At 45.0% G+C, this 19079-nt stretch overlaps 1 protein-coding gene and 1 long non-coding RNA gene across 6 annotated transcripts in view; one reads left to right on the top strand and one right to left on the bottom strand.

Annotated features, from left to right (window-relative positions):
- Positions 1 to 2280: 2280 nt before the first annotated feature.
- The window catches only part of TAOK3 (TAO kinase 3), a 79013-nt gene continuing 62214 nt past the window's right edge, over positions 2281 to 19079 (top strand). For 2 of the 4 annotated variants that reach the window (XM_071445472.1, XM_071445471.1), the window contains exons 1-2: positions 2281 to 2435; positions 3119 to 3181. The gene's annotated coding sequence lies outside the window, so the exon portion shown is untranslated. The remainder of the gene's footprint in view (positions 2436 to 3118; positions 3182 to 19079) is intronic. The other 2 variants (XM_071445475.1, XM_071445473.1) reach the window with 2 other exon arrangements.
- On the bottom strand, positions 4770 to 14777 carry LOC139598746 (uncharacterized). 2 transcript variants are annotated; one of them, XR_011681997.1, is made up of 5 exons: positions 14452 to 14777; positions 13975 to 14117; positions 11177 to 11253; positions 10821 to 10953; positions 4770 to 6287 (listed from the first exon to the last, which is right to left on the bottom strand). It is a non-coding gene; the product is annotated as an uncharacterized lncRNA (long non-coding RNA). The 2 variants fall into 2 exon arrangements; XR_011681998.1 differs by lacking the exon at positions 4770 to 6287 and adding an exon at positions 7512 to 7575.

Here is a 19079-nt window from a genome sequence, read left to right as displayed (position 1 = left end):
CGGCCAAAAGTCGGCACCGCCCCCCCCGAGCAGCTCCCAGAACTTCTGGGAGCGTTTTTGTCTCGGGGCAGAAACCCCACCAGAGCTGCTCACCAGCCCTCCTTTCCCAAGGAATGCTGTGGGTTATCAGCACGTTGGAAACCCCTCCTTTCCCTTCTCCCCGCTCAGGCAGCGTGGCTGGCACGGCTGCCCGCGGCCCCGGGGTGAACAGGAAAGGGCGTGGTGGCGGCTGCCACATCGCATGAGCTCCTGGTGCCCACGGCTCTGTGCTCTCCCCACGCTCACACCTGCCTTGAGCTCCTAAAGCACTCCCCAAAGCCATCCAGACTCTGCTAAAAATTTTACTCTGCTAAAAATAGAAACGGGACTGCAGGACTCTAGAAGAACTAACCAGAGCCCCCTCGGAGCTTTACAAACACCAGTGTTTCCCCTTTCTCCCCCATTTCCTGTCTGTATCTGTTCCATCTGTCCACACACTCGGCTCACAGGCTCCCCTGCCAGCCGGGTTTGTGCTGCTGGGAACACCAAACCAGTTCTAAGTGTGCCTGAACCACAGCAGCCCTCCCCAGGATCGTCTGCCCTGCCTCACTGCTGCCTCAGCACGTCCTGCTTGGAGCCGAGTGCCCTCCCAGCACAGCCCTTCGCACATCGGGCAGGTGCAGGCACCGACACGAGGGCACAGGAACCCCCCGAACAGGAGCCAGTGGGTAAAAAAACTGCAAACTGCAGAACTTTAGCTCATTCTGCGGTCAAAACCTGGATCTCAAAGCTGCTGCTCCCTCCGTGCTAGTTCCTCCTGTTTAATAGGAGCCTGCTGGAGACACCCTCTGCTGTCATCTCTCAGGCATTCAGTGGGAACCCGAGGGAGGAGGCTCAGCTTTAAGGAATGCCATGTTTCCCTTACAAACGCAGAAACTTAACTGTCTCCGCCCCAAGGAGCTGTCAGGGAAAGTGTAAAGTTCCCTGTCGAGCTGTTGTTCTTGGCTCCTGCTTCCATCAGAGCTGTTCTCCTCACAACTCACTCAGTGCTTTGTACTCGCTCCGTTTGGGGAGAGATCTCTGCCTCCTGCTTGCTCAGCACCAGCTTTGCACAGGGCTGCTGACAGATGAGTCGTGCTCACTCTGCTCTTCTTTCCACTCGTAAGAAAGAGGGGGAAAAAATGGGTTCTGGAGCTCAGCTTATAAACAGGAAACTCACTGTGCGAAATTACTCAACTACATTGAGAAGAGCTGCGTTGTACCTTGGCCTCTGAGCACAGGACACACCAACACCCCTCATCTGGGACTCAGGGCTCTCAGGTTTCTGTACCTGTGGTTTCACACAGCTCTCTGAGGATGGTTCTAGAAGCCCAAGAAGGGTAACAGCTGTCAGGAGCAAGGTGGCAGAATGAGGCTGCGTGAGGTACTGGCAGATAAAGCTCTGCTCCTTCAGTTTTATTTAGAAAAATGAAGTCATTAACCTCCCCTGTCAAATAAGTCTCTACAACTAAATAGCGTTAAGGTTCAGAGGCCACCAAGTGTGGCACAACCAGCATGAACACACCTTACCCTGCCTCTACTCTGAGCAATTCCTAACGCACAGCTCTCAACCCCTGCTACAGCTCCTTTTCCTTTGGGGCTTTGCTGGCAAATCCCGGCTGCTCCTTTTGGGTAGAGGGGCCTCTTCCTGCCACAGGACACACAGTCCCTGTCAGGGCTCCCCCAACACCTGCAGCACGGGACTGAAGACTTTGAGCTGCCTTTTTACTGGGCCCAAGCACTGTCCCCTCACACTGGTTGTGGGTCCCAACACCCCCCACACCTGAGAGCACTACAGACCCTGACAGTGCACACAAACACACACACACACCTCTGAATTAATTATGGGCCCTGACATCCCTCCACGCACACCCCTGAGTCGTCTGATATGGCCCCAACATCCGTTCCCCATACTTGAGACCACTGCAGACCGCAACATCCCGGCACACACCTGAGGTTTCCATAGTTCCTGAAACCACTATGGGTCCATAAGCCCCTCAGACACACACCTGAACCTGCTGTGGGCCAACGAGCCCCGCACACACCTGAGACCACTGTGGGCCCTAGCACCCCTCACGCACAGCTGAACCCCGGCACGAACAGCCCCAGCTCCGCCCAGCTCCCGCCGTGCCCCTCAGGGCGCTCCCACCATCGCTCTCCCTCAGAGCCCGCTCCCTCCGCGGCACCGCGCAGGCGCCTCAGTCGAGCGCCGATGGCTCGGTGAGGCGGCGCCGCTCAGCGGCCCGGCCCGAGCTGCCAGGCGGCGCAGCCGAGCGCCGAGCGGGGCCGGGCAGGAAGCGGCGGTGACGGGCACGGCCCGGCGGACACGCTCCGTCCCCTTCTCCTCCTTCTCCTCCTCCTCGTTCTTCCCCGCCCGGGCCCCGCGGACGTGGCCCGCTGCCGCCGGTCGGCACCAGGTGAGGCACCGGCAGAGGGAGCGGCGCCGCTGACAGGCGGGTCGCGGCGGGGCGCGGAGGGCAGGGGGCAGCGCTGGGGCTGGCAGCGCGTTCGGGGCTGATACCGGCACTTATCGGAGCTTGGGGCTGGTAAAAGCACTTTGTGGGGCTCGGCTGCCCGGGTGCCCCACGGCAGGGGCTGCTCGGCGCCGGGGCAGCTCCCGCGGGGCTGTGAGTGCGGGCTCTGGGGTGTGGGGGTCTGAGACAGCCCGGCCGGGCAGGACGGGGCAGCAGCCCCGCACCCCGTGCCGGGGCACCGGGAACAGCCGCTCCTCCCCTCCCTTCTCCCTTCGCTTCCCTTCTCTCTCCGTGCCTTCCCTCGCTCCTGTGTGCCCGGGAGCTGTCCCCGGGCGCTCTCTGGAAGAGGGAGCTCCAGCAGAGCAGCCCCGAGCGGACGGGAACGCCCCGGTAGGAGCGTGAGGAGCGGAGGGAGAGCGGGCGGCTGCCTTCACCTGGGGCCGGGCAGGGCTCGGGAGAGCGGCGCTGCTCCGGGATCAGCCCGGGATCCGTGCGTGCCGGTGAATCCCGGGGAAGAGGGAGCTGCGTTCCTGTCAGCTTTGAGCGGAGTTGGAAGCAATGACGTCGGTGTGGTGCGAGCAGATGTCTCTGTCCTTTTAATGACACACAGAAATGGTTTGCTGTAGGTGCTGGATGCCATCGAGCAGCACTCGTACTTGCGTGGGAAGGAGAAGGAAGGAGGACACGAGGCAAGTAGTAAGCCTTCAGAATTTTCTTGTATAAATACATCTCCTCGTGTCTCCTCACCCCCCCTTCCCCGGGAACGTGAGTGGAATGAATTCCCTAATCCTACAACTATGGCAGTTCTAAACTTCATAGCCCTGGTAGATTCCTGGCTTTTCCTGCTCCTTTCCTGAGCCTGGGCAGAAGTGAGCAGCAGCTCGGAGCTGGGTTTGCTGTCCCCAGCTGGGGGAGAAGCCCGTGGGACACTGCTCTGGGAGCTCTGTGGAATGCTGGGCTCACACACAGCCCGGCAGCAGCTCCGTGTTTGTTTAAAAACAGCGAAGCAGGCAGTGCTGATTCCAGCCCTGCTTGTGCCAGGAGGATTTGGAATCTCCCTGCCTATCTTTGTGGATAGTGATCCACATAAGAAGGTGGAAGCAGTCAGGTTCTGCATCCACGTGGATGCAGTTGCACAGAACACAGGGTGATTTCAAGTTGCTGGGTACAGCAGTGCTGGCTGAAGTTTGTGGTGCTTATGTTGTTTGAGAATAAGTGGGCTCCAGTCTTTTCCCTAAGGTCTGCTGACATATTTTAGCAAATGTTTAGAATGCTGCAGTGCTGGCAGTGATGCAGCTTGTTTTGCTAGTGGTCATTACTCTGATGTATCCCATACCAGATCTGTGAGAGGACACGTGTTGGTGTTTCTGTGTTGATGGATTGTTTGTGGAGAGAGATAATACACCATGCTTGTCCTCTCTATGAGCATAAAATGGGGCTGTTTCTGGTAGGTAGCTATTTTTGTGTTCTCTGGGGCTAATATAACAATATAGGGCATGTTTTACACGTAAATGCCTGTCTGTAATCTCTCTTTTAACACTGAGCTTCGTACAGATATCTGACAATTCTTTCATGCACCCACAGTGAGGCTGCAAACTGTTCCTATCTACAAAAATGTCTCATTTATCAAATCCAGATTTCTTATTTGCTGTCCAACTCATCATATAACTTCCTCTGGCATCTGATTTGAGGAAACCTTGTGCTGGGTTGTTTCCATCCACCCTTCTCTGTACAAGGGCTTTCAGATTGCAAACTAATTTTTGTTTGTGTGTGTGTGTTACTTACAGTGATTCTCTCTAAGTACTTCCCTTTTACATTGTTGCATCGTTATGAGTTAAAAAGGATCTTAACAAGTGAAAGCTTTGAAAGGTGAGGTATTTCTACTTGTATGCATTCTAAATGTGGCTCTTGCATCAACAGGGTTTTACTGTTTGATTTGTTTTCCATTATGTGTTGCTGGATGGGGGAAACTTTCAGCAGGAATGAGCTCTGTTCCTTCTGAGTAACCTGCTGTGTTCTTTTAAAGGAAGAACCCTGTTTGAATGGAGCAGGGCTGGAGCTTGCTGGACTGCTGGGGAGCAGAGGAGGAGCAGGGGCAGGGCAGTGGTCGGGGAGTTTGGACCAGGAACACAGACTCGTTGTTTTCTCCTCTTACAAGTTTTTGTTCCAGGTTGTTCTGCAGCCTCGTGGGATGCTGCAACATCCAGCTTATGAGAAATGCCAGGGAAGGAGGTGTTTGTGGAGCATTTTACATTTTATTTATTTGTTGCTTTTGCACAAAAAAAAAAGGTGTCTAAGGTTAATGGTTTTAAATAGGAAATACATCTTTTGTTTTAAGACAAGCTCAGAGTTTTTTAACAGGACCCCTCTACAGTTCACTCACAGCATTTACACCAAACTGAGTTTGAATAAAAGTGCAGTTTTGGCATCAAAGGTGTTCAAGAAGTAGATTTTTATGAAGTTCTCTTTCAGCATGTGCTCAGCTTTATTAATGGACATGATTTCACACATCAGAGAAAATTCAAAAAGTGAACCCAAAAGAGTATTTTGTTTTATGCTTACTATTTTCAAACTACTTCCTCCTTTGGAGGCCATTGATTAAACCAGAAGGATCTGCTTGCCCTTGGCTGTGTAATAAACATGATGCAATTGCCTGGTGCCTGCTTGGTCATCAGTTCTTCCAGGGGCAGCTCAGTGAGTTTCCCTGACAGTCTTTTTATCACTCCCTGAAATCACTCTGGCAGCTTTGTTCTCATTTTCTGAGTGAAGTGTGTTTTAGAAAGTATTGATCTGGTAAATTTAGGGTTCCCTCTGGGTAAAAAGAAGAAAATCTCCCCTCTGATTTTAATATGGGCAGCACAGGTGGTGACTTTTCATTGTGATTGGGTAGAGGAACTCTCATCTGTGAGAGTCTCAGCTCCTCATTAATGAGGAGGAAAGCTGAAATAGAAATTAAATTAATTTGGTGTGGTCATCCATCTCTTAAGGTACCTAAGGATGTTGGAAATCCAAATTATTAATGGTACTGTGGCAGCTTCTCAATTGTTATAAAGCCCCACTTCCAGCATTAAAGAGCAATGTTCCTAAAATGACATGTTGCCCTTATTCTGTAGAACTAAGCCATGAAATATGAAAAATATATATTTTTAAAGATCAGTAGGTTTTGCTCTAAGATTCAATAAAACTGGAGTACTGCTAGTATTCATTTAAAAAATATTTTTAAATTTATTTAAATGAATTAGATACTAAAGTCAGGTTGGCTAATAAGTTTGTTCTTATTCAGGATGGCAAAGTACACATTGGATTTGAGCAGGTTGGAAGATTTCTTGTCCATATACTCATGTTTGTGTCACAAATTGTTAGTTTAATTTGTAAGGGCAGGGAAATTTCAAATTTAATATAGGGAGCTTACAAAACAAGTTTGTCTGAGTTGCTAATGAACTAGGCACTTATGCCCTTGGACAGGTAATAGCTTGATGTTGATGTAATTACTTTTTTCCCCCACCCTGAATATTAGGTCAAACTGGACTCTGGTTGATGTAGAATTTAATGACACCAGTCATTCTGTGGGAGCCTGTGGTCACTCATGGTCCCTCCTTGGCTACTAAAGGCTTTCACATAGGGACATTCTCCCAGTTTGGTCTCCATTTGTGCCTCCTCCTGCTGTCACTGTTAATTATGATTCTGGGTTACCTGAGAGCCCAAGAAATTCCTCAAAAGATGGGCAAATTATGACCGTGGTGTTCCATGAGTTTGAATTGGGATGAGCAGGTTCTGTGCTGCAGGTGATGCTGTCTTTTGGGAAGAGAGAGAAAAAGCTGTTTTTAGGAAATAGTCACTGTGAGAGTGGAGATGTTAACCCAAAATCCTGGATTAAACCTCCAGCTGCATTGCCCTGGAGTTGAAAACACACACATGGGTTTGGTTTGGGTTTGTTACTTTTCTACAGAAAATCCTTCTGGGGAGAACCCCAGGATCCATGTGGTGCAGACCCTGGCACTGGGAGGAATGGATCTTGTATGCAGTGTGTGTATTTCCACACATATCAAACAGTTTAGGATGAAAGATGTTGGGACTACCAGATACCATCAACATTTTGTGAGCAGGATGTCATTATTAGATTGGAACTGATGAATGTCAAACATTGTGGTAAGTCTGTTTTTAGAGAGATGCAGACTGTGCTCACTTCCTAAATTAAACCTAATTTTCCCCTAATTTTTATGTGTGAGCTGTGATTCTGTTGCACAGAATCTGGCATAATATTGAGCAGATTTATTTAGTGTTGCCCTTGAACGTTTTGAGTGTTTAAGCCAGATTTACAGGAACACAGTCAGTGATGATTCATGTTGAGATGATGTTTTTCTCCCTTGTAATGGAACATATGGGACTGTGTAGCATATGGTACCACTGAAAATTGTTAAATGTGGAGCACTGATTTATTACACAGCAAAAAGGGTTGGGGTTTTCAGTCTAACACTGAGCAGAAAGCTTGTAAACAGCTCTGGCTGTTGGTTTGTGTTTGGGTGCACTACTGTGTTGTGTGGTAATTTCAAAGGATTCCTTTAAATGGCAACAGAATGCTTCCAAAAGTTGAGTGTCTGCCTTTTCACTATGTTACAGCCTTGCTCTGTGGGATGACAGCTTAAAAAACCTGAAAAAAATCCTTTCTCAGATGGGAAGCAGAGGTATTAAAAATACATAAATATTTTTGTTCCAGTCTTACTATCCAAAACACCTTCCTTCTGTGTTTTGTTTGGGCTTTTTGTCTTTATGTGACTTCTGGAGTGTTGGTTTGTGGGTTTTTTTACTGATGCAGGGAGAGGAAACAAACACACACCTTGGTCCTTGCAGTGCACAAGGGAAAATGGACTAAAGTGCAGCTACAGAGAACATAAATTCCAGTCACCTATTTCCTTGTGCTTTTTTTCTTAACTCTTCATCTTTGGATGATTGTAATCTCTCCAGAGCAGGCATTGCTTCTGCTCTGGCTCTGTGGGGTCTTGCTGCAGGGTAACTGAAGCTCCCAGGTGCTCTGGTCATACATTGGTAATTAATGGCTGGTCACAAATCTTCATTGATTAAGCTTTTTCATGAGAAAATCAAGAAATCATTAATCAAGAAACTTCTTTTAAACCTTAAAATGGTGCTTGTGTTTGTCTTTTTTGTCTAACAACTCGATTTATTTGTACATCTTAAGGTGCTGATTAAAACAGACTTTATGCTAAATTTACTTTTGTTAGGCCAAAAATACATAATTAAGAAGAATATATATTGTAAATTTTTGGGATAAAAGTCAGATGAGCCTTTTTTCCTCCTTACTTGGTTAGTGACAATCTGCCTCTGAGTTCAGGTTTTCTTGTGTGTCTCTGCTTTTTCTGCCTGGTTCAGGTAAAGTTTGAACATGCTGTGTCCTTTAGAATGGCAACAGATATTTGACATCATCAAAAACTGCTGTTATTTAATAAAAGGAAGTTGTATCTACCCTGGAGGGAATTAACTAATGACCTCTTGTTAACCATCGCCTTCAGGATCTTAGATCCTCCCTTTGCTTGCCTCATCCTTAGTCATACATGGGAAGAGGAAAACAGGCTTTTTCTCCCTCCCTCCTTCCCTCCCAACTCTTGAGCAGTTTCTCAACTGGAGGTGAACTGATGGTTGACCTAAACCCTGTGAGGAAACTGAAGTAGGGACCACACTCCCATTCCCCTTGTGGAACGTCCTACTGCTGTTAAAACTCACAGCATCTCCATTAACTCCAATTCCCAGCCTTAGCCTGCACATTAAATGTTTTTAAACAAGCATTAGCCCAAATGAATTTTAATTTCTGGCATTTCTAATCTCAACACTGGCAGTGGTGTCAGTTTTAGCTCTTGAAAAGAGGGGAAAAACATTTCTTATCTGGAAAGTATGCGAGTGGCAGAGCAGATAAGATAATTGAGCCCTAAATGTGAGCTGGGATGGAAACAGGCTCTGTTGAGAGTCAGGTCTCATCTGCTGTGCCACAGTCCAGTGGTGCTTTAATGCATAATAAAAATCCAGGGAGTTTGGTCTTCCTGGGCAGGACACAGGGAATTTTCTCTGTGCTGCTTTTTCATTAAGAGACACGAGCCTTTAGTTCTAGTGTGAGACATTCATGTTCTCAGAGTCAGGAGTTTTCTGTCATTTGGGAGGCAGCCAGCCAAAAATAGGATTTTATGGCTCTCCTGCCTGTAACAACAGTTAGCTGCTAAAGTGAGGAATAGAAATTAAAAACCTTCCAACTTGTTGTTCCACTCAGGCAGCCTTTTCTCAAAATTCCTTGTGTGTTTTTAAAAGTGCTGTCTTTCCTCTGTGGGGGATCCCCACAGAGGATAACAAGTTTTCCATTTCCAGCTCTTCCCTTGGACTGAGCTCCTGCTGTGGTTTAGAGGTTGTGTGTTCAGCACTTGGGCATGGCCCACATGGGTGGGAGGGAGCAGCACAGGTACCTAAAACCAGAATAAATGAGTAACTACAGGAATTACTACTTTGCTACACAAAGTCTTATTTTTCTTCTGTTTACTCCAACACTGCTTTTGTAGTTTTCCACTTGGTATCGTAGGGTTGCCTTTCTAGAAAGTACATTACTCCAAATGAAGTTAGACTCTTACAGAATGAGACATAAGAAGGTTTTTGTTGCAAAAATCAGTATTTGGCTTAATATTTTGCTGCAGGAATGGTAGCCCAGGAGTTAGACCTGCTGCAGGTATTGAAGCTGTAGTGCAGAAAAAGATCTGCTTCTTTGTAGGGCCATATGGAAATGCCATAAATCAAAATATATCTCACTTAGGCATTTGAGACCTGCAGAAATGGCACGTAAATGTGTGATAATACAGTCTGAGCAGTTTGAATGATGAACTTGTACAAGTGCTCCAGATTTTAGGTGTGTTGGGCACTTTTTCTACATTGCAGGTTTCCAGTTCTTGTATTACAGGGAGATTTCTGCCAGTCTGACTTGGTGCCTTAAAGAAGGAGAAAGCTGCTGACTCAGGCTTGTTGTAAATTTGCTTTTTCCTGCCTACCTGAGTATTTTAGAACAACGCTGTTTATATTTTTAGAGCAGTGTTACATTTTTTGATATGCTGAGCCCAAAGCAGAGGTGGTCAAATGTTGGACAGTCTGTGCTGGATCCAGGCTCTGGAGGTATCCAGGGAGGCAGAGGGATGGGATCCCAGTCCCAGTGCTGTGCAAGCTGCTGCTTGGAGCCCCAGGCTACCAGTGCAGCTCTGCTGGTGTTTAAGGTCAACTCCTTGCAAATATTTTAGCAAGGCTTATATTCAAATGCTATTTATAAGACCAGACTAATTTCTTTCCTCCTAATGATGGCCTTTTGGCTGATGACAGGGCTGGAATCCTGAAGATCTGGATTCTGTATGCCACTAGTCAGCTGTGTATCCACAGGGAAGTTGTTTGCCAGCTTTCTGCCTCACTTTTTTATCTGTACTTAAATGAAAAAAAAAAAAAAGGCTGACTAATACCTGCCTCACAGGCTGTGAGAGCACAGTTAGTAGGCTCATGCTGTAGGATCTTTGGGAAATGCTGTAGGAATGTTCTAGGGGTTTATTATGGTTAAGGTCCTGCAATGAGAGAACTGGTTAAGCCTGGCTTATTGTTAGACCATTCATTAAGGAGCTTTAATAGCTGAAGCTGTGATAGAGGCTGTTCCTGCCTTCACCTGCAATTACCCTGGGCAGATCCAGGCTGCTGCAGCTCCAGAGGCTGGAGCAGAGCTCTGGAGCATCTGCAGGGTGTTGGAGCCTGCCTGGAGCGCCTCGCTGCCATTTCACGGCTGGCTTTGCATGCAGGTCATGCCGTAGCCTCAGTGGGTTTGGGCACTTCAGCGTGGTGATGATGACTTATTGTGCCACTAGTGAGCCCCCAGCACCTTTTCATGCCAAAAGAAATGCTGTAAAATCAGCTGAGTTTTTCCTGTGTGTGTCCGCCTAGCTCGGAATTTGCCCTGCTTTTGCTTTGTAAATAGAACAAAATTAAAAAAAAAAAACAACTTTAAAAATGTATTAGCAACAGAAATTTTAGTATTAAAAGGTGTAAACCAACTATTAAAAATGTCTTAGATCTGGTGTGAATGCTGACATTGTGGCTTTTAGAATTAATTTGATAGTATATTTAGAAAATATCTATCAGAATTTCTTCCCTTCTGGCCACCACTATAATAACATAACTATGCAAGGAAAAGCAAAATCCCCATTTTTGGTAAAGCTAGATACCAGTGTTTATTTCCCAAACCAAGTAGTCATTAGCAATAGAACCTCATTAAACTTTAATGACTTTCTTAAAATTCACACTCACTTGAAAGTCAAGATGCAGCCTTGACAGCTGGAGGTCCTAATCCAGACAGTTTTATTTATCTTTGCAGTTTCATCTCTTCATTATTATATACAGAAGTTGTTTTCTTTGTCTTGGCAGATTGGAAATGTATTGACTGAAAGAAAAATAGAAACTTGGATTGCTGTTGAAACACAGGGCTGGAGGGGGTAGGGAGCAAGAGTTGGGAGCAGGAAATGGATTGGTGGTGAATTTAAATTTTGACTTTAATATCATGAGTCTGCAAATTAATATTAATTTTGAGCTGATTTTTAGAGCTAAATCAAAACCAGCTGTTATTCCACCTCTCCTTTCTCCCACTGAGCTGGGCTGGCACAAACCTTTGTGCTACCAGGGGTGGTTCAGATCAGCAAACTGGTCCAGCTGTGAAATAACCAGGGCTAGCAAAGCCAGAGATCTGGAGATAGCAACAGACAGAGGATGAGGATGGATGGTACCAACTTCTCCTACTGAATTACACTGGGAGTATTTTTTAAAGAAAAAAAAAATAAACGAAACAAAACCCCTGCCACTGTTGGATTTCAGTTAATGAGTAAATTAACGAGTTTCACTTTCTGTTTCTTGGGTATGAGTTGGCTCCAGCAGCTTTTGGGTTATCCTGGGGAAGACTCAAATCATTGTTGTCCCTCCTTTCACTGGGTTTTATTTATTTGAAGTGCTTTTTTTAGGAATCCAAATTTTGATGCTTTGTATTACTTGCACTTGCTTTTTTTTAAGGCTTTGTATTCAGCTTTAACTGAGGAAAGGCTTTTCTGAAAGGCTGACACAATTTGCTGTATGTTCATTGCTCAGTGTTTCATGATTTACATGGACAAATATCCCTGCCTTAAAAAGTGGGGGGAAATCCCAAGCAGAATGTTTGTATTAAGGCACTGACAATATTGACCAGATGATGATACAGGTATTCCAAATATGAAGTTGTATTTCATATTTCAGGTATACAGTGGCTTTTTAAAATGTTAGGCCATGGCCCCATATGACAGGAAGGTGAAAAGTGAAGGTGAAAAGTTACTTCATAATATTAAATCAAATTTATTGTTTAGGTGTGAGAATTACTTGCAGTATTTAACCAAGATCCTCAAGGTAGAAGAGGAAGCACCAATTTATATTAATTGTTTACAAATAGACTGTTTCATTAATACAAATGAGGAGAGCTTGTTTGTTTTTTCTTCAGGAAAATCATTATTTTGGGTAAACAGTGCGGCACAAGAGAAGACTTTCTGAGCACTGCTAGGCCCACCTGGCTTCCAAAGCCATCCAGGAAATTTGTGATGGGTGTTTGAAGAATAAAACATCTCAGTTTAAAGAGCATTTGGCTGCTGGTGTCAGGGCCTCCCCATCCAGAGAGCGTTTGCAGCTGCCGTCAGTGAGGCTGTGGGTGAGTGCCCCAAGGGTGTGGAGAGAGGAAGTCAGAAAACTTTCATATTTCTGATCTCTGTCTCTGAACAAAGGGGATGTTTCATCAGTGTCATCATTCATAAATTAGGAACTCCTGCACAGCAGAGCTGAAAGGCTGAGGGGCAGGATGAAACCCCCTCTGTGTTCCAGCAGCTTGGAAATTGTGTCCGAGAGGGGATTGTGGGGCTGAGGAGTTCCCACTCACCCTGGCAGGAGGAACTGCTGTCACAGAGCCACAAGGCTTTGCTCTGCTGTTTGGGGCAGGATCTGAGAAGGGAGTGAAGAATCCAGGCAAAGCTCATGTTTTCATGAGGGAAGGGATGGCTGTGCTGCTGCTGGGGCAGGCTGCTTTGTAAAAAGCAGGGGATTTAACAGCAAAGAGCAAAAGCTGGTGGTAGGTGGTGGCCAGGGAGCTCTGTGTGTGTGCAGTGGGGAAGGTTTTGGTTCCTGTCTGGGGATGTCCCCACCCTGCCCAGGCTGCTGTGCCTAGCAGGTATTGTTCCCTCTGGAGCAGGATGAGGTCAGCTCCACCACCTGGAGCCTTCTCCTGGCTCTGTTGGTCTTTTTGGTGTCAGGGCACCAGGAGAACAAAAATTATTATTGTTAAAATTTAGATTCCATAAACTGTCACGTGATGTATTCTGTCTTCTCAGGGGAAAATCTGTATGCAGTGTACAGGGGTTTTCTTGTTCAGGAATTTGTGTGCTGCCTTTTTTTTAGGTCAGGTCAGGGGAGAACACTTTGCCTTTTTATTGGGAGCTTGCAAAGGTTTTGGAGGATCTTTGCTGCTTTTGTAGGTTGCTCTGATGTCTTGGACCACCTTTGAGTGGGACATCTGCACAACTGAGTTTTAGTTTTACATTATCCTCCATCTCCTTTTTTTTCCTCTTCTCCCCCCACTATTGCTATCATCCTTTGTGTTCTATGTACAAAAAGTAAGCCTCAAACACATTTTAAAATGTCCTCCTTAAGAGGCTGCATGTTCAGGGGTTTGATCCCTGAATTGCCATAGAAAAAACAAACAAACTCTCCTCATTTGTATTAATGAAACAATCTATTTGTAAACAATTAATATAAATTGGTGCTTCCTTTTCTACCTTTAGGATCTTGGTTAAATACTGCAAGTAATTCTCACACCTCAACAATAAATTTGATTTAATATTATGAGATAAATGAATGTGCTGATGTTCTACAGTGAGATTGGGGGGAAAAAAAAAGAAAAACAGTTAATGAGACATCTGGGTGGAGGCAGCAAGCCTCAAATGAAAGTTGCATTTCTGTTTTACGACAAGTCAAAATATTTTGGAATTAAAAGCAAAACTGAAGCTGAGTAACTTGATATTTTTTTTTGACCACTTATACTTAGAGCTTATTTTTGTAATTACTGGGGCGTGACTTTAAGGTCTGGGCAGGACTTTGTGGCTTGTTAACATCGGGTTGAGCCTCTGATGTTGCAATGAAGAAGGAAGTGAGCGTGTGTCTGCTTGGGGAGGGGGACTGCACAGCACTTCTGCCTGCATTAGGTGGGAATTGCAGCTGGCTGGGTATTTTTAGCTTCAGAATACCTCATTTTGAATGTGAATTTTGCTTTTTTTCTTGTTAATCTGTGTTTGGTAAATTAAGCTCTCAGTTACTGTTTTAAAGAGGTTTTTTTCATACCAAAATGCACTAAACCAAATTTTTTTCATTAAAGATTTTAAGTTCTTTTTTTTTTTTAAACCTCCAGATCTGCAGGACTGGGTGTGATGCATTTCCCAAGTGTTTCTTGTCCTCTGTTGGTTTTTGCAGTTTTACATCCACTGGTGACATAGCAGGGATTGCAGGGAGAGGTGAGGCTTCATAGATCAGCCTCTGTTTCTCCAGCTTAATTAAAGAAAAAAAAAAAGGAAAAATAATGGATCTGATTTTGTTCCCTCCTTGTAAAAACATGCAGCAATAAAGACTTTTTCCTGGGTTGGAGGGAGAGGCCATATAGCCTCAGTTTCCATCAGTGTTTTCCAGTCATTTGCTGTAACAGAAGTGATTCACTTCTGTTCAGTTGTTCATCCTGGCCTGAGGTGAGACATATAGAATGTTTCTATTTTAAGCTCTTCAGCATAATGGATGAATAAACTCACCCTTCTCATGGTTTTTGCCACAGTGGGTGAGTTTTCCTGCCTGGCATCTCTGTTTTGCTGCCCTGGCCTCAAATACTCACCCTCTGAAAGCTCTTGGTGTGCTGTCAGCACCGGTGGAAGAAAATGTTCTGACCATTTTGCTTCAGGGCTGCTGATCTTAAGCTGCACTGTTAAAAATAACAAGTTTTCTGAAGGCACACAGTGATGTTTTCCTGGCTCCCTGCCTCTTCCCCCCCATATTGATGTGATTAAATGCCACCAAAACTCAGCAATCCTTAGGTCAAGTGCATAGCCATGTGCGTTTGCTGCAGCATTAATAGTGGCTATTCCAGCTTTCTCAAAGAAAATTAAGAAAATTAAAAAAATGGAAGTCTTCTGCTTGCCACAGTAAGTACCACACAAGCAGTTTATGTACCAGGGCATAGAGTTTTGAGATTATTTTCATACTGCTTTAAACTGTCTCATGCTGACTCAGTTTGGCTGTAAAAGGCTGAAGTCATGTGATCTAGAGCGAGTTTGGTTTTTTTTCTGAAGGGAGAACAGGTGTATGGTGGAGTTCAGCTTTGCTCTATGACCAAAACATTTTTTATGTTGATCTTGAAGGACCTGCTTTCCCCAAATACCGTTTCACTCCCTGAGCTTTGGGATCAGTCTGTCTTTACCAGTGCTAGGGTGGCCCTTTCACATTTTCTGTTTGAGAAGCTGCACTGAAGTCTGAGTGTGTTATCTGAAATCAGACAGACCTGATGGTGAATGCTTTCAATTATGGGTTCATAAATCCACGCTGGAAGAAATGACAGGGCAAAAAGGCATTTCCAGGCTGATCATGGCAGGAGTACCTTCAACCATCTGAACTCCTTGTAGCTTTTCCAGGATCTTTCTACAGTGATCTGGGTATGTTCCACTGTTCTCAGAAGCAGCTTTAAAATGTTATCCTCCCTCCTAAATTAGATGCCAAATGATGCATTTACTGAATTGAATCAAGAAACCTCTGGTGGTTGAAATGGCAATCTTGAGCCAATGTGTAAGGCTGCCAAATTTATCTGCTGAGGAGCTCAGAGAATTTATCTCTGTGGAACTCAGAGCTGGTAGTTAAAGAGCGCTGCTGCTTGTGTTGGGACTGACTGAAACCCAGATCCCAAACCATAAACATAAATCAGATTTTGCTGTGGAATTTGTTTGAAAAGCTTTTGCGTGCTTGTATTTAATTTTAATGATGATCTATTTTAATTGGCTGTCAAAAAATGCTTCAAATGAATACAATGCACTTCTCTTCATGTGCTGGTCATCTTGTTCCTTGTCTTTAAAGTGCTTGGGCTCTGTGTGTCCCTGTTTGGGAAGATAGTGCAGCCTTTTGAAGGACACATTTTTTATGCAGCCTTTAAAATCTCTCTGGTTTGTTGAGTGTTTGCCTTGGGTTACCCTTTGAGATTTGCAGGGCGGTTTGTGTTTGTTTTGACTGTTACTTTATCTCACTTTCTCAGAAAGTCCAGTCTCTTCTGGCCATGAGCGATAGGAGGGGAGGATGAGGAAGTTCTGGGAGCCTGTGTTTGGAATGCTGCACTTCAGGTGCCCACTTGGATTCTTTTCCTTAGCTTTGTGTTGATTCTGTGATTGAAAGAGCTGTGAAAGATACTGTGATGATGGAAATGAATTAAATGGTTAAATGTCTCAGTCATTCAGATGTGAAATGTCCTTTCTGCTTGTACTTCCCTTGTTGTTCCTGTATATTGGCTAATCTTTGGTGACAAAACACTCCTTGTCCTGCCCTTGCACAGCAAAGGGGCTTCCTCAGCTCATTTATTAATCTTTAAGCTTAATATTGACATTTCACTTCCAGGTTTGGAAGCTGTTTTACGCTGCAGACAGAAGTCAGTGTCACATTTACAGTGTAGTGGTTGGTTCATATCCCCATGTTTGCCTGTGTGTTATTGTTCTGCACACACTGTGGGAATTGTTGTGTCTTCCTGAGTAACACTCACACAGCAGTCATGGACATGAAATGGGTTTTAAAACACAATGTAAAAATGGCAGTGCTCTCATTTAGCTCTTCACCAAAGCTATGAATGATGCAGTGCTGAGAGCTGGTGGTCTGTACACTGAAGGATTTGTGCAGATGGATTTCTGGGTGGGTTGATATTTTTTTCAAAAGCATTTGGAAGCTATACATGTTCTGTGTGTGTAGTGGGGTAGCTGAATCATCCTCTGTAGAAAAGAGCATTTTAAATCTACTTATTCATCCAGTGCCAGCACAGGTGAAATCTTTGGGTCCTCCTTTTATCCAGGTGAGCTGAGTGCTGAGGTGCAATGTAGGGTTGCTGTGAGTTAATTCAGGCTGTGCTGAGAACTGAGCTCCTTCTGCATCTCATCAGGGCCCCTCAGGGATGCTGTGATCCGTGGGCACTGGCAGCTGAAACTCAAACTGGGGCAGCCAGGTCAGTGCATGGATTCTGCAGATGTTCCTGAGGTGGAGCTTCTGGCCAGGCTGACCCCGTGTGCCCGCAGCCCTTATTGCTGGGAGACACTGCTGGATCTTAACCTTTGGTTTGCAAAATCAGTTCTTGGAGCAGCAGTGCTGTGCTTGCCTCCATCAAACAGTTAAGCTACTTAGAAGCCACGGTTTTAATCTTTATGGAGAAGGAAATGGGAGTGTTGCAAGCACACCTTATATAATGCACATAATTACTGACGTTACCCACACTTCTCCTACTGATACCAAGTCCTGGGCAGGCAGCTGGCACTTCCCCAGAGAGGTGACACATGACAAATGTGTTCTGGCCATTTTGCTGAGCAGGTTTCCTGTAACAGCTGCCCATGAGCTGCTCTTCAGACTCCCAGAGACCTCTGACAAATCTGGTTTGGTTTGTGTTTCAGTGCTGCTTCCTGTAGCATAACTTAAAATGCATAAGGGCAAATGGAGGCCATTGTATGCACAGGCCTGTCTGTGCTCTTTCCTGATGCTTCAGGGAATTTGGATTTGTGTTTTTGGGAAAGCAGGAGGGACCTGGGAATTGGGTAGACTTGTGAACATAGAAATTTTGGTTATAATACTCAGATTTTGTGTCTTCGTCTCCTCTCTGTAGCACTGATTGCAGCTATAAACAAGGCACTATATTAATATGCTTGGGTTGACATCTGTGGATTCTGCTTTGGTATTGAATGAGTGCTGCTGGGCAACTGAAGGCCATATGATGTCTGAAGAGGAAGAAATTCTGATAAAATGGATACTCTTCTTCAGAACTAAAACCAGCTATGGATTCCTGCAGCCTGGCCTGTGCCTTACTCTATTGCTGCCAACTGTAGTGATCTGATACTTTGGAACAAACCCTTAATTTAGTGTAAATATTTGCAAAGTATTCAAGCTTTGCTTTACATCTGGTGTTTTCTGAAAAGCCCCTGACCAGGAGTTTTCTAAAGAAAATTCAATATCTTGGGGGGGAAAAAATAATTTTAGTTGACATCTGATGCTGGCAAGGGGCTCTGTGAGTGCTGGGGAAAACTCTGTGTATTAGTAGTTCTTTGTCCTTGTTGACATACTGCTGCTAATTTATTATAGTAACATGGCAGACTATTCAAATGGGGTGCCACATTTAGCTAAACTTGGTGGAAATATATATATATATTTAAGTTCATGCTTGGAGAACTTCATTGTCAGTATAAATATTGCAGTTTAGTGGGTGGTGTCACAATTCACCAAAAGGTTTGCCTTAAGAGAGCTGAAGACTGGTTTGGGGTTGCAGAGGGAGCCTGCATGAGTTTGGGGACACATTCTCAGTAAAACCAAACTCTCACTTCTGGATTTATCTCTTTATTGGGATAGCAAATAGTTTTTTATCCTCAAACCAAGGGCTTGTGACCCTCTTTGCAGTCCCTTGGTGAAAATGAGTGAATCTTGTTCTGTGTCCATGGTCCTGTGTGAGCAGATATCCTTCCAGTTGCTGCTTTGTGGTGGGTTTGTTTTAGCTTCTCTCCATTGATGAATGAGGTTGTGACTTTCAGGTATTCAAAAGTGAGGTGGAATTTCTCTTTTGTCCTACTGGATTTTTATCAAGAGTCCTGGTAATTCAAGAAGGCCATGGTGTACTCTGAAGGTGAGCCTGCTGCTGTTTGGTAATTCTAGGAGCCCCAGGCCTTATCTGGAAGGGTTATTAGTTGCCTGCTTGCACACAAATGTCTGAGCTCTTGTCAGATTAGAAGTCAAACCCAAAAATGTGGCTTTAACCTGAAATACACAACCAGTACTCCAAAACTGCGTGAATCTTCATTGCAGCTCTCCATCCATGTGCTTTCTTTGCAGCTGTTTTGGTCATGGACTAAAAACATTGAACTTGATCAACAGGGTATAAAATAACTTCCTAAGTTTGGTTTGCACCTTGAATTTTTTTTTGCCTTGCAAAAGATTCCATGTGCTAAACAAGAACTAGTTCTGTGCTGTCAGTGAGGCTTCCTTAGAGGCCATCTGGCTCTTCAAATCCCAGTTATTCTGGCCTACCTCAAACCTCAGGTAAATTTAAATTTTGCACATCACAGTGCCTGTGGTAACTTGTTTGGAAGTGAGAAGTGGACATGCCCAGGATGCTTGTAAGTTCAGGGTTTACTCCTGAGGCCTGTCTAGAGGCAGCAGCTGCTGTGGATGTGTCCTCAGAGAGGCTTTTGTGGGGCTGTCACAGGTCTGAGTGAGGGGCAGTGACAGATCCAGCTGTTGGCA

Source organism: Agelaius tricolor, unplaced genomic scaffold (assembly GCF_023055355.1).
Source record: "Agelaius tricolor isolate 1412-34295 unplaced genomic scaffold, bAgeTri1.0.p SCAF_20, whole genome shotgun sequence".
Taxonomy (NCBI): domain Eukaryota; kingdom Metazoa; phylum Chordata; class Aves; order Passeriformes; family Icteridae; genus Agelaius; species Agelaius tricolor.
This window is presented reverse-complemented; position numbering and strand designations above follow the sequence as displayed.